This window comes from Corvus cornix, chromosome 2 (assembly GCF_000738735.6).
Source record: "Corvus cornix cornix isolate S_Up_H32 chromosome 2, ASM73873v5, whole genome shotgun sequence".
Classification (NCBI taxonomy): Eukaryota; Metazoa; Chordata; class Aves; order Passeriformes; family Corvidae; genus Corvus; species Corvus cornix.
The window spans coordinates 17,698,861-17,714,831 of NC_046333.1; the positions used below are offsets into that span (position 1 = coordinate 17,698,861).

The 15,971-nt window shown below is 42.3% G+C and overlaps 1 protein-coding gene across 2 annotated transcripts in view; it reads right to left on the bottom strand.

The window, feature by feature from the left end:
- Nucleotides 1–13,817, bottom strand: part of KIAA1217 (KIAA1217 ortholog) — a 364,008-nt gene extending 350,191 nt beyond the window's left edge. The window contains exon 1 of one of the 2 annotated variants that reach the window (XM_039548494.1): nucleotides 13,737–13,817. The gene's annotated coding sequence lies outside the window, so the exon portion shown is untranslated. Of the gene's footprint in view, nucleotides 1–13,432; nucleotides 13,521–13,736 lie in introns of those variants that run through there. The other variant, XM_019285434.3, reaches the window with a different exon arrangement.
- Between the last annotated feature and the right edge of the window lie 2,154 nt (nucleotides 13,818–15,971).

Here is a 15,971-nt window from a genome sequence, read left to right on the forward strand (position 1 = left end):
GAAAATTCAATTAAGAAATTCAAACAGCTTCATTTTGCCATACAACACTGTTGGATACAGTATTTATAACAATGGCATTTCTTCATTCACGATTCTACACTAAACTGAATTCTAAGGATTCTTGGTTTTCTCCCCATCTTCGCATTCTGTCACTACAAGGATTTCATTTCTCAAATGCTCAAAGAAACCCAAACACATTATGACGAAAGTACATCAATAACAGCTATTTATCAACTGCTTTAAACATTGCTATGGTTTCAAAATCAAAGTTCACCAGTGTGGGGTATGCCCAGCCCCTGCCCTGGAGGGATGTCTGCTGAGATTGCATAATCAGCCAGCAGGACTCCCTGGAAAGGCAACCACTTCTTTAGTCACGGCGAGAAAAAACAGACCCACAATCCTCTGGGAGACCCTGTGCAGATCCCTTGTAACCCATTGGCCCTTACCCCCTGGCATCCATCCCCTGTATCCCTATAAAAGCTAGCCCTCTGCCCCTGCGGGAGAGAGAGCTCTCATCCCTGGCTTTCCCCTTTGCCGGAGTATGGACCAGTAAAGCTACCTTCCGTGCAGAGCCAGCCACACGAGCCTCTCGTCTCTCTCTGGTCTGGCCTGGCCTGGAGGCTGCCCTGCAGAGCTGAGCTGAAATCACGAGCTGACAATCACTAAAGAGCTGACAGCTTCTGCAAGGGCCCTCCTGCCAGCAGCTGAGGGAAGACACCGGGCCTCGGGAAGGCGATTCCTTTTAGGACCATCTCTCCAGACCGGTCACAGCTTCCTGGGTCAGAGCCTCTGACCCCTCACCAGCTGTAATACACCAGAAACAGAGAGGTGATGCAGTGCCCCAGTCAGTCATGCTGGCTCCTTAAGTGCAATGCACCATTCAAATTCAGATGCACACAAGTCCACCTGACCCTCAGTTTATTTTTGTCATCTCTTACATTTTCTGTAGAACAAGAAAGGCAACAGCAGCAATGTAAGAATATAGGCACTTTTTCCTTTTGAGGTTACACCACAATACTTGACATGAAGAACTAAAGCATAGAGGTATTCAGACAGATTGTCCCTACATTGCAGCTGCTCAGGTTCAGTATTTTATTATGACCTGGGATGTAGAGGCTATGTTTGTGAGATTTGATGTGTTCTAGTAGTTCCTAGCATGATGTTTAGCATCTTGAGCCCACAAACCATCTTCACATTTCACCTTTACTCATTTTAGTAAAACACTGTTATTAAAAGGTATTTTCTTTCATCATCCCCAAAGGTGAGAAATGTTTATGTTTCATGCCACCATTTTGGTTTCTACTTATAACTCAACTACTGTGTTTGATAACAAACGTAATTTTTGAAAAGAAACATGAAGTATTGTTTAACAAACAGTACTTCATGGTACAGTTAAAAGAAATCTACGCTGAAAGCCTGACACCTGTAACACCACTGCTAATAAAATCAAATATATGAAACAGATGTGTTGCATAAAAGCAATGGAGCTCAAGACCCTTGTATCACACCAGCTTCTCTCTCTGGTATCACAAGATCCTGGATTAAGAGATAAAACTGTATCAATGTTAAAAAAAAACATAAAGCAATGGGAGACAGCATGGATGCTTCACTCATTTCATACAGTCAGAAGGGAGCTCAAAGCACGGCACCAGTCCCAGACTTCCTGCTCAGCTTTTTGTCACATTTAGCACCAACAACAACTCCTTTGAACATGCTCATGATGGAAACTGGAAGGGGACAGGACGGAGGCGGGGAAGAGGATTATATTAAAAAAAAAAACAACACCCTTTTTAGTAAGAGACTGAACGGTATAGCAGAAGCATGTCTTATGGACAGCATTTCTTCAAAATAAGCTTTCATCAAGCACAAGGTGATACAATTCCATCTCAGGCTCTGCATCTACAGGCCATTTGTTCTTTCTAAAAGCAGTACTGCCAATGCTCACCAAGCCTCCCTTACAGTGCAGATAAAGATATATGCAATGAAGGATGTGCATACTCAGCCACAGGTAAACTTGTATGATAAACACCGCACCTGAAGGAATTCCTAAAGGAAATAAAGGTGCAGGTTGTTTGTAAAAATGGGTTCTGAAACTATTAAGCAAGTCCTTCTACAAATATTCTTGCACATGGGTGTCAAGAGACAAAGAGGAACCTAAGCTGATGACAAAATATGAATGAAAGATTATTTTCTGTACTACAGAGCTAAAACACCAACAGAATTGGAGGGAGACCACAACAGAAGTCAGCAATGTAACTGCTCTGGAACTGCCACTTTGTGTAAAACTCAAGGCAGGTTGCAACATATCAAACTTTACTATTTATTAGCCCACTTTTTTCTGATAGTAGCCAACTACAGGAAAAGAAATAACAAGGTTTAGAAGAGTACTTCTATTGTGACACCCTCCAATTTCTGACAATTAGCTACCGACTTGTTGCTTTCACCTTCCTGCCCCACTTCACAAAGCAACTTGCACTACCCTGTAAGTTAATGGTCACATTAGTAGGCCATGTTACCCTATGCACAAGAAAAGAAAACTCTCACAGTTAACAGAAACTACTGAATTCAACAGCCTCCTGTTTTCCAATCATTCTGTAGTGCTACTATCAAAACTTCCTGATTCTTCTGCTGGAAGAGCTGCAAGAGGAAGACGTGCGCAGTACATGCCTCACTTAGCACTCAGCATTGCTTGTCCAGCATGGCACCTTTCTTGAGCTACAAAAAGCAGGTAAGTATTATTACAGAAGGAAGCTAAGTGTTAATTCTATTCCTGAGAACTGCTAGTATTAATCCCAAAAATTCAAAACTAAAAGCAGCTATAAAGCATCAGTTCCATCAGTCACTGGTTCGCTACAGTTATCCTTTGGACCATGGAAACATAAAAAGTTCTTTTGGAGAATAAATCAATAACTAAGTAAATCACCAAACCCCAATTGTTGTATCAACAATTCTCAACAATCAACAAGCAAATTTCCATCATTTAGTATTTAACCATGGAAGAAAATTATGGTTTGACTATATGGTTTGCCTTTAGGACAAACAAAGCTATTTAGGAGACTACAAACATTTTTCTTGTTGCTTCCACATGACAGAAAGTCTCAGTTTTACAGTTACTCAGCTGTGTAAAATGAAATCGGGGGACCAGGATGACAAATAAAAAGTTCTGCTCATGCTTGCTGCAATGCAAAAATGCAACTTTATTAGTACACACATATTAGTTTGAAGTTCTTCACAATCAGTGCATGAACTAAATTAATTACACATTTAATCAGTTCCGATTTAGTACCTGACATTTGGTGAACTGGTATAGTCACAGTATTGCAGCTCTGCCTGGTTACAATAAATAACTAACTTTGCTATATTTGAATGTTTCATGTGATATTCATCCACAGAATAACTAGCCTCAAGGTTTTAGGTTTTATGCCTCAGTTATTTTTCTCCTACATTATTAATTTATTCATGTACTTGGGTTGGTTCATATCAAAAAGGACAGTATGTCCAATGTCTGCATCTTTCTAAAGTGAGTAAGGAGATGAAGGTGTGAAGATGGGGTTTAGGCTCAAGTTGCTACATGTCACGCTAGAAGTTACTGGACATGTCAAATCTCACAAACATATCCTTTACATACAGGTCTGTAATAAAGTACTGAATCTGAGAAGTGGCTGCAGTGTAGTGACAGTCTGTCTGGTTACCTTCATGCTTTAATTCTGTGTGTCAAATACCATTGTATAGCCTCAAAAGGAAAAAGTGTCTGTATTTTTTAGCACTACCATTGCATTTCTTCTTCTAGAGCAAATGTAAGATGTGGAAAAAATAACTCAGGAAAAAATATGTGCAAATCTTAAAACGCTGAGAAACATGGTTCTGAACATCAATAAACTGAGGGTCAGGGGGACTTCTGTGTGTCTGAATTCAAAGGGTGCTTTGCACCTAAGGAACTAGCATGACTGGCTGGAGCACCTGATTTGCTCTGTATTTCTGGTGAACTCTGATTTTAAAACAATAGCTATGTTTTAAAGCAGTTGATAAATAGGTATTATTGATATTCTTTGGTCATACTGTGTTTGGGTTTCTTTGAGCATTTGAGAAATGAAATCCTTGTAGTGACAGAATGCGAAGATGGGGAGAAAACCAAGAATCCTTAAAATTCAGCTTAGTACAGAATCACAAAGAAATGCCATTGTTATAACAACTGTGTCCAGTAGTGCTGCATGGCAAAATGAGGTTCTCTTTGAGGGGGTGGGCAATAGAACTTGAGACAGATTTTCACTGACTAGCTTAATCCACCAAAGAAAGGAAAGAATAAACAAAATTGTGGTTTAAATATTTTCATCGCTGCACTTCATATCTTTGAATCTTAATAATTTTCAGCTTATTTGGTGCCCTTTGCAGATATTTGTTCAGAATTTTTAAAATGTCAGCCATAAAAATAAAACGAGTAGGGAAAAGTACAACTTTATCACTCGTTAAAAGTTGCCAGCAGCTCTCGAAGTCGGCAGCCTGCAGAAGAAAGAGACTCTTGTTCTCGCCCTGCACACAACGCCCCACGTAACCTTTAAAACTGGACACATAAAATAGCATTGATGCTCCAGCCCCGGCGAACAGGAGGGCTGAGCCGCAGATGTCCCGGCGAGGACAAACCCTGCCCTGCTCCGCCCAGGGTGCGCAGCGGGCCCGGGCAGAGCAGCCCCGCCGGCCGGCGCGGAGCCACCGCGCTCCCTCCCGCGGCCGCGGAGAGCTGCGGCAGCGCCCCGCTGCTCCCATCCCTCCTCAGCACACGAATCCCGAGTTTAAGGGGCAGACGATGCTGAACGGCTCCTCGCTGTGCCCCAGATCTCCTTCCATTTAACCTCAGAGTGCCCCGTTTCTTTTCTCAGTCCTCCCGCAAACGCGAGGAGGATTTTCTCCTTCACAGGCAAAAAAAATTTTAAAATTTAAAATCATTTATTGCTGTGCTGGATGCTAGTGAATGGTCTGATTTTTTGTGAATGATAGAAAGCATTCAGAGGCCTGGTCTTTATTGAGCAATCCAGAGACCAAGCTCTGTGCCAGAGGCCATAAAGAGAATCCCGTAAAAGAATTGGTTACAAGACTCACATTACAAAATAACAGAAGTACAGTAATAGGATATTAATAGCTATCCATGGAGACACTTGATTTACAAAGACAATTTGTAACATTTAGATAAGCAAGACAACACACCTTGAAAACAGTAAAAAATGAAAAGGTTAAGCTACCGGTAAATCTGCACCTACAATTAACCAAGGAAGGCAGAGTGGCCTCACTGCATCATTTAGAAATTTTTTGATGTTATTGCAATTACAGTAATAACATCAGAAACTAATAAATGATCATGGGTCGTTAGACACAAAAACAGTAACTCTAGTCAAACAATTCCAGTGCATGCTGGTGCTCTGTTAACATTAAAGCAAACATCAAAAGGAGGAATCTCTCACACAGACTCACCTGCCTCCAAGCTTCTGCCCTCAGGTTTTCCCCCAGTAAGCTCCATCCATTAGGGCCTAAAGAGGAGCTCAGACAGGAGGCTAGAGTGCAACTCCTGCCTTTTCAACAGCTGTGTCATTTAGCTGCTTTGAGGATAGTTAATGATGCTTATTAGCATGCTGACAGCTGATGTATCCATCACTAATACCTTTAGTGAATACACCAGCAGTTACACTTCACAGTAACACAGATAAAGCCCGAGAAACTGCATCTGCAGACAGTGAACTCTAGCTCAGGTCCATTTTTCTCAGCATTCCCATCACTTGAAAAGAAAGGAAATAGCTTTATGCTTTCTTGCCCCGAAGGATGTTGGTTTGTTCATCCAGATGCAGAGTTTTAATAGGAGACACATAAACAGACCTCAGCAAGTTACAATGCTAGGGGTACAGGACAAGTGGGTTTAGACTTACTTAGGCTGAGGAATTGCTGAATGTTTTTCTCACTTTCCTGCCAGGTGATGCTGAAAGTGCTAACTTGGGGCTGAAGTAATTTGAATTCCTCAGATTACCACTCACAGAATTACCTAGTACATCTTAGAAGAACCTTCTAGGGAAGAACTGCTAGTTTGAAGGCAGCAATGTACAAGGTAACTTGAAACACTGCTGAAAGCGCTTCAAACTAACCTGTTTGCCTATTACCTAAAATGCCCTGAAGTATTCATACTCAGGTCTCGTGTTTCAGAGGAGCAGAGATAAGTCAATTAAACAGCTTTTCTAGCTGCACAACACAAACAGACAAAGCTTCAGGAACTAGGTCCTGGTCTTGGCCCCACATAATGCTTTGCAAATGCTAGACTTTGGACTTCTAGCACACCCAATACTTGGCATGGCCTCATATGCCTAAGCTCCATGGAGACAGGATATCAAATATAACACATGCAGCATTTCCTCACACTCTGCACCTCCTGCCCCAAGAAGTGCATTTTCGCTTGGCTTCTAAGGCACCCAACTTCTCTGTGTGCAAAGGAAACAGCCCAAGCACATAGGTGAAACACTTAAATCAGGGAACTGATCCCCTTCTTCTAAAAATCAAACTGCAAAACCACATGACAGGCAACACAAAAAACTGAGTCAAGATCTAACACAGATGCACACACCAAGCATACAGGTTGGAGAAACCCATAATCCATAAAGCCATTTTCACTGTTAGGAGAGTCAAGCAGCAGCACAGGCTGTCCTGAGGGATATGAAAACGGATGGAGCCTGCACAGACAAGACTGAATCAAGCCCTAAGCAACCTGTTCAGACACCATAGCTGCCCCTGCTGTCTGCTGGAGGCCACTCTAGAGACTTTATGAGGTCCCTTCCAGACTGATTTATCCCATGAGTTCTTCCCATACTTGCCATAACATGTCATGCCACTGGACTTTGATGTTGTTCTAGCCTCTGGAAGGTACTGTTAGGGAGCCACACACAGACTAGTTAAAATTGATTCCGTGAACAAGCCTTTGTATCTTCCCATTTTCAAATCTGGCACAAATTTTCCTTATTACTGGGAAGAGGCAACACAAATCATTTTGAAAACACTATCAATTAGGTACTGCAGTTCTTCAATGCAACTTCTGAAGCAAGATGTTTGAAAAGCAATTTATGTATAAAATGCACTGTCTTCATCCAAATTTTACCTCACCTCAAAATAAAATAATGAACTGTTCATACTGGAAACCAACTAGATAGTAGACCACAACTCTTTTCAAAAACAGAAAAATATTTTTGTTTGGAAAGAGTCACTAAACTAAGAACTAGATCTTACGATGTTGTGATAAATATTAACTTTGCTAAATAAAAAAAAAAAATACTGCATTCTTTTAAAAGCTCTTATTAGGGAAAAAATGTTGCCTTTTTATGGCTATTTGTTAGATACTAGCTGAATTTCAATAATGAATTGTAATTCAGCACCATATCATCTATTTATATCCGCCATTCTGAGCCAACTGCAGCTTACTGCATGATTTTGAAGATTTTGGCCAGGATTTCAGCATAGTTGGCAAACGCAAGCTGGCAAGCCCTTAGGCAATTAAAGCCTTCATAATTACTATAGCACCACACATGAAAATGAAAGAAATGTGCCAGGATGAAATACAGAAATCTTGTAGTCATGCTTATAGCACGACTCCTTCAATATTTCTTTGGTGATACTTCAGTAGCATACTATTACTATCCCATTTGTCTTTAAACTGAAGATGTTTTAGTATTAGCTCCATGTTCTAATTATGTTAAAAGAGGATTATCCATACTAAAATGTGGTTTACTCAACAAACATAACAATGGAAAGCATTTGCTCACTAAATGCATAATACATGTTCAGCCAAAGTTCTAATTACATACTCCATGCCTGCATAACAAATAGGTATAATCCATCCTTATGGATTTCAACATGAAGACAAATAACTTTAAGAAACTTCTTCCAGCAAACCTTTCCAAATAATCCCCATACCAAGTCATAGCAATAAAGGATAGAATATATTTCCTAATCACAGAACTTAGACTTTTGCCAGACAGAATGCTGTTTCCAAGGTAGGACTTGTCATTACTAAAGCAATATTCAGTCCTAACTATCTTGACAGTCCATGTTCTCTTTTACATGATCCCAAGACAACCTTGTTGCTTTTCTCCATTGGCTTCCCAATGGCCAAAAACATGAAGCTGAGCTCTGGCATGCTTGTAGAGAGCCTTCTATTACTCTATTTTATGCAATATGGCAAGAAAAAAACTGGTTTAAACAGAATATAGTGAGTCAATTATGAGGAAAAAAAGTATTGCTATGTTTCACTTACAAAAACCTTCCTACGTCAAAAAGCTATATACAATTAGTTTTTAAAACAATTAGTAAATGCTTAATTATAAGTAGTCTTGCCTACTCTGCTGTACGTGATACCTGAGCAATGCAACAAAACTGAATTTATGCAATATAGTTTCAATGTATTCTAAAGAAAGTACAGAATAGGCCAGTAACATTAGCCACACAGTGAACACCACAAATGGCAAATTAATTGATAAATATGTATTTTGTTTTCCAGATCTTCTCTGAGACTTGTGACTCCAGCTAGGGAAAGGTCTGTCTGAACTGCATATCCAGACTCAGGAACAGAATAGATGGAGCACCCACCAGCATCAGCTGCACCAGGAAAGGAGCAGGAGGATGTGGGGATATTTGTGGTCCAGAACTCCCAAATCTGACATGATTAAGTTTCATTCTTCCAGAATTAAGGGATTCTTTAGTCAGTAGTCCAAGCAGGGCTTCTTTCTCCATTCTTGTAAAGGAAATTAGGATTTAAATGTTTCTTGTGCTCATATTCTTTTGGGATAGAGATCACAAGAAAACTGAATGAAAGGGAAGCACCAGGTAGGCAAGCTGAAGAACAAAATGCCAGCTTTTGTGAGTTTGAGCAGCATAAAGCTGTATAAAGCACCTTAGCAATAAGTAAACCCCAGAAGTTTTTGGTTGTAGTGGGTTTAATTTGGTTTAAATTGCATCTTTCATCAAATACTCATCGCCAATCGCAAAGATTTTAACACTCCTCTAAAACTCCATCTCAAAGGAGTCCACATATTTTTTAGCAATACTGACTGAGCACAGGGTATCCAGAGAGGCCCTGGAATCTCCATCCTTGGAGATGCTCAAAAGTCGCCTGGACAACCATCTTTAGGCGGGCCTGCTAGAACTGGGAGGTTGTACAAGACGGACTCCTGAGATCCCTGTCAATCTTAATCATCCTGTGGCTCTCAACCAAACTCCTACCAAATTCTACAAAGGCACCACTTCATGTGTCACCACACTCAAAGAAGGGATGCAGAAAAGTAACAGTTTCCACTGCATTTCCTAAGATCTAAAAACTGATTTAGTCTATACTGCATGAACAGAAAAAAAAAGGAAAAAAAGAGAAAAGAAAAAGAAACTCACACACACACACGTGACTTATGACTTATATTTTAGGCAATTTGGGGCCTAGAGTAAAAAGTTGCATAATGCTACAGGCAGAAGGAAGAGATACAGGGAAAGAACCTATATGGTGACAAATACAAAAGCTACCCTGTTTCAAAGAAACACATAGTCCACAAGATTTTACAAACTCACCATTACATTGCACAAACCCAAACACTGTATCAAGCAATTTGGAGATACTCCAACCTCTCAGGGTTTCCTGAGAGATTTTAAGTGAGGAACTACAGAAGGGTTTGTTTCCCTCTCCCATCCAAAGAAATTGGAACAACAGGGATAACAATCAATCATTCTAATATCCCCTTAATTAAAAAAAAATCAACAACAACAAAAACAGGGGGGAAAAAAAAAGTAAAACCAAAAAAAAACCAAACCACCACCACCATTTACGATCAAGGGATGATCTTGGAATAACCACTGTACTGTCCCAATGCAGTTTGTCCCTGACACAAAACCTGTTTCTTCTCCTGGCATTACCCATCACCCTGGGACAGACAATGTTGTTATCCCAAGATCTAAAAGTATACTTTAATGTTAACAACAAATATCTCAGCATTTTCTTTTTGTGCACACATGTACACAAGTTATTTCGTTTCATGCTGGCTTGGAAAACTACCATTCCATTATTTAATGAATTCTGAGGCATTCAGGAATATAGCCAATTCCAGCTTACACTGGAGAAAAAAATGGAAGAAACACTATTACTCAACTGTGCTGAGGAAGAAAAAAAATGAGAAGCAGTCTTGCATGTATATAAACTATGTATACAAGTTCTGAGACATCTTTAGTGAATCCAAATCCATGGATACAAATCTAGAAGGACTAACAGATAAATATCACGTCAAGTGTTATGTTCAAGTCTTCACTGAATCAAGACCAAGGACCACACCTCCTCCAGTCAGAGGGATTGAGATGTTTGGTATCACAGAGGAATGTCCCTTTGCACCACAGCCCAACGCATTCAAGGGAAAGCAATTTATTTTTTGCAGAATTAAAGAATCAGTGATGCCTAGCTGGAACGCACTGTTTTGGAGGAGGCCCAAAACCTCAAGTAATTGCAATGGACTGGAAGGGCCTTCACCCCCAGGTCAGCAATTTACATTCCAGCTGGGCTATGCATGAGACAAAGCAGTTAGCACCAACCACCCTTTGAATGCTCAAGTTGCCATTTTCAGTTCCATTGCCGAGGTGCAAGCACACACAAATACCGTGACAAACCAGTCACACGCACTATTTCAGTAGAAGAGCCCAGGACTGAGGTAGTGCACAAATTATTTAGTTGGTTACCACAAGCCAGCAAAGCTGGGTCTGCAATAAAATTCCTCTCTATAGACTTGAGATTCTGCCCACCACAACAGTGTCAAATACAGAATGGGCATAAGTAAAAATGACGTCGTCCTCCATGAGATTTTAAACTCATTACAGTTTGATATAAGTGATCAGTCAAATAGAAAAAGTCCATATTCTTTCTCTTTCCCTGGCAGCTAACATTAGTTCCACCCCACTTTCCCAGCAATTTCTTTAGTTTTCCTCCCTCTCAGCTTGCTTTGCATCCTCTGCTTCTTGCTCCAGAGCATGGCCCTTTTTCTTAGTCCCATATTTACCACCCACAGTCTACTTTCTCCTCATTGCTTTCTTCACTACTTCTAACTTAACTTCCAACAGTCTGCAAACCCTAACTGACTAGTCAACATAACTATTGTAAAAATGGGCTAGCTTTATCTCTAAGACTTCTATATCTTTAAAGCAAACTTTAAATACCTAGCTTCTCAGTACATGCACAAATTTTTCTGTATGTTTGTAAAAATTTCAAGTGTGATAGGGATGCAATAGAATATCAGGAAAAAAAAGTTAAAATTCAATCATTGCTGAGAGTTAGAACAGGAACTAGAAATAACATCCTCATTTTCAACTCTGAGTGAAAGACAAGCTTCAAAATCATTAACTGTCTCCTTTTGCTTACAGCAGGAGGTCACAGCAAATGTCAAACACAAGAGAGCTGTTCAATTAAGGGCAACCTTACAAAATCCAAACTGTCACCAAAAGCAGCCTAGACGTCATCTTTGCCCCAACAAAACCACTGCCCCTATTATACAAGGCTCCACATGAAAGAGCTGCCAAGCTTTAACCTTCAATGAAGAGAAATGAATTTATTCACTCAACAAACAAAATTGCCCTACCAGAGCACTGGTAAGGGAAAAAACAAGGTAAGCTAACTTTTCTCACCTCTTCCTATAGCCTAAACCAAAAGCTACATACATGGAGTATCAGTACAGTAATTGATCACAAAGCGATAAACAGGAGATTGCTATGTCAAGCACTGAAAATAGGTACACAGCAAATTAGCTAATCAGAACATCTATCTGTTAAGAAAAAAAAGGCACAAAACAAAACCAAATAAAAAGCCCTGACAAAACCAATGATGAATAAGAATACAAAAGCAATGCTTTTATGGGCAAGAAAAAAGTAACCAAATACAGGAGTTTTATTAATGGCATTTTTATTGTTGCACATTGAATGCTTTAGAAAACATAGCTAATCTGAATTACAACAAATTGTCAAAACAGTTTTAGAATAATTTTTCTGCCATACAGGAAAAAAAAATATATTTATAGTTCCAGACACAGGAGCATTAAAAGTACTCAATACTAAACTTCCTCCTCTAATTGTGCAATGATGTGAGGATAAAGGTTCTCTAAAATCCACGCCTGAACTATGGCATTATATAAAGTCGCTGGGCCTATGCACATCAGTCAGAACTCCAAGTACACAAAGTATGAAATCACAGTGAGGTTCTGGCTGCAGAAAGAGTTGTGCACTATCAGTGCTGCATCCTGGACACTGTACGTACAACATGAGCAGCTGTGTGCCCAGGAATTCCTGCATGCATTAGTTTGGGTGTTATCAAAAGAATCTGAGATTAGGTTTGGCTTGGTGAACACAGAGATAATGAAATAAAAATACAGTTGGTATAGTTAGTCAGAGATCTATCTTGGTCACTGTAAAAAAATGTCATTCTCAGAGAACTAGAGGATACAGATTCCTATGCATTGCATACTCACTGCACTTCACACAGTTCACAAGGTCAGAAGGAAAAAATAAATAATATGGGTTTGATATCCATCTCTAACAAGCAGAAAGTCAGTTTACTAGAAGTCTACAAGATTGCATCTTAATGATTGATATTATGCAGTGCTTTGCCTAATAGTCTGTGCTTCCCCAATAAGCAAGAGCGACTGTCCAGGCTGCCTTCCTGAGCAGCCAGAGACATGCAAACGATCAGCTGGTGATATCCCTGGGCAGTATGCAACGCTCATCTGCAGAACTCCAAACAAGGCTTTTGAAGGCATTTGGACAGAGAAAGAACAGGAAATAAAAGCACATTAAGGATGACTGATTTTAAACAGCAGCACAGATATGCAGCACTAAACACGACATTTAAATATTCTGAGAAGCTGACATCATCACACTGCCCAGTACTGCATGCAGGGGCTGAACTTTGCCAAACACAAACAAGCCAAATCCTGCTATTCTTGAAGCTAACAATAGTTTTGCTTGAACTTCAGAAGCAGCAGAAAAAGTTGACTCTCGGCTGAGAGCAGATCATACCTCAGGGCACACACATGGGCAAAGACACGCAAAACACCCCACTAAGTATCTTCCATACCCTCACACGGTCCCTGCAAGCAGAGCAGCAGGTCTAGGGTTGCGGACCCCGCACCTGGAGTGCTTGGAGAGCTGCGCTTTCGTCCTCAGGGCTCAAAGGAAAAACTGCCGACTCAAACTGCACATTCTTAAAGGATTTAGGTTGGGATTCTTTTCCTCCAAAAAGCACAGTCATTTTGTTGTGGAAAGCTTCTGACAGTCAAAGCATGCAATACACACACACCCCCATCATGTTTTTCGGGGGAAAAGCAGTTTCTGTAGTACTCCACGCTTATCAATAAGTAACTTCTAAGTTTGACATATTCCTAAGTTTACTCACAAGGAGAAGACTCGCAGGCACAGGCAGGCACAGGGACAGCCAGACCAGCCGGAGGATGCGGCGCTCCCGACCCGGCGCTCAGCCGCCCGGCTGCTCCCGCGCAGGCTGCCGGTGCCTCCCCCGCGCCGGGAGCCGCCCGAGCACCGCTCCCCGCCCGCCCTTCGCCTTCCCGAGCCGCTGACGGCACCGGGAGGCGGCGGCGGGGGCAGCGCCGACCCCTGCCCCGCTCAGCCCCACCTGCCCGCGGGGCGATCGCCCCAAGGTCACCCCCTTCCCCGGGAAAGCGAACTTGGGGACCACTCACTTCGGCGGAGCGGGGATGCCGCCGCCGCGGAGGGCCGGGGGCGGTGCGGAGCCTCCGCCGGCTGCAGCGCGCAGGACGGGCTGCGCGCTCTCTCCTCCTCCTCCTCCGCCGCCGCCGCAGCCGCCTCCTCCTCCTCCTCCTCTCTCCCCCCGACGACTTTCACTTCACCTGCAGGCAGCCCGGCTGCGGCGGGGCGGGCGGCTCCGCAGCTTTCCGCGGGACCGCAGTCACTGCGGCAGCGCCCTCCCGCACCACGGGGGGAGCCGGGCCGGGCCGCACCGCGCAGCGGCCCGCTCGTCCCTCCGCGGGCCGGGGCGGGTCCTGCCCTGGCGGTGCCTGCAGCCCCTGAGGAGGAAGGCACGAACTGTGGAACTCCGAGGGCCGTCCCAAGCCCCTCCGCGAGTGCGGAAGCAACGCCACCCTACTCTACGCGACCCCCGCCCCGGGATGCTTTCCCCGAGGCGGCTGCCTGCCTGCAGCTGCAGGGTAGGGATTGCCCCCGTGCTGTCAATCACCTCCTCGGTGAGGGGCTATAAATATTTATTAGGCGTCCTAATAGCCGCATCTAGCTAAGCGGAGCATTTTAGTCGTGTCGCTCCTGTGCTTCGAACCTCCCAAATCAGTTCTACATGGGCATAATGTGAAGTCGCTCACGCACTGGCCCGGCTGACTCCACACCGGGAAAGAGCTCTCCTGCCACAGCCAGGTGGAGAGATAGCCAGAAGGGCATCAGCGTGTGCCCCAGCCCCTGAAACCTTCCTCTCTGCTTTTTAAGGAGAGTGCTGGCTTGAGTGGTTTCTATCAGAACAGGGACGCGACTGTCTTCTGTGGGAACATCGTACTAGCAGTTCTGTTCGGACAAACTGAGCTTTCACACTCTAATCGGGCTGTGAAAAATATCTTGAGCAAGAATCTAAATGCACGAGGAGCCCAGAAAAAAGAATCTAAACTTGGACGCAGTTATCTATGTAATCTGATGGTAAATGAGGATGAGAAATTATGGAAACTTTCTACAATGTCATGCATGTTTAAAAAAACTTCAAACAAAATAAACAGGGTCTCAAAACAGAAAGAAATTTACAAGAAGGAAAAATACTAAATCTCTTTTTCCTTGTTGTGTTCCCCCCCCCCCCCCCCCCATCATAAAAATGATTCTTGATGCTGCAAGGAGCCCACACTGGTATTGCAATCTTGCAATACCTCCTGGAACAACTACTATGCTTGTAAATTTTGTTTATCTGAGAATTTTAAGTGGCAAGAGCAAGAAATACCAAGACAGGCAACATTTTAAAACTCTGATTATAAAGTCACAAGCTTGCTTTAGTTTATTTTGATGGGGGATGATGGTTTTATTTTGCAGGTATATTTAAAATGGAATCAGCTAGTAATGCAGTTTTGGCTTCTGCCTTTCTGCACCTCCTGTTCTCAACTAGCTGACACTTCCGTCTGGAAGGTAGACAGCCTGAACTTGACCTTTTTATCAAAAGGCATGGGGCTTTGCCTGCATAGTGTGCTGGGCAGAAACCAACAGCTATGAAGTTGAATAATCCACTTAAACATGAGACAGAGCAGCAACAAAACTTCAATAATGTATGTCCTTACAAACTTCACCCTTGCTCATATAAATAAGGTGGTTTCTCCATCTCTCTGAGATTTTAGAGTATCAGATGCTCTAGAGAGAGATCTTATTACCAGGACTGTGGTTTTGCCAAGTACAATACACTGTGTTTACATCTATGGTAAGAGGCAGTATTTGTAATATAGCAGTGCACAAAGGCTGCAGCTGAACTGAGACTCGGGCTTTTTACTGACCAAGCACAGAGAGAGCATGCCTGTCTTGGAGACTTCCAGTCCAGGCTAAGCAGATAAGACAGGCAAGTGATGGCAGGGTAAACAGAAGCAAAGAAAGGTGAAATAACTTGCCCAAGACCATGCAGGAGGTGTGTCTGATCCAGCAGCCCATACAACAGTTCCAGTGATGCCAAGCATTTCTTTAAATGATGACATGATGGACTGAGCACAGTCCTGAAAATCAAATGTACAAACTGTGTTTTTAGCAAGACTGGTGTTATGGTGCATTAATTTATTGAGGTTTTCTTCTTCTTCTGAACAGCTCTAAGCACTAGCAGCAAAAGGTATTCAATACAATTTCGTGCTGGTGTCCTGAAACCAGGCTATTTCAGTTGAGTTCTCCTCTTTTGTGCTAAATATGCTGATTTCTTGCTGAATTGCAAA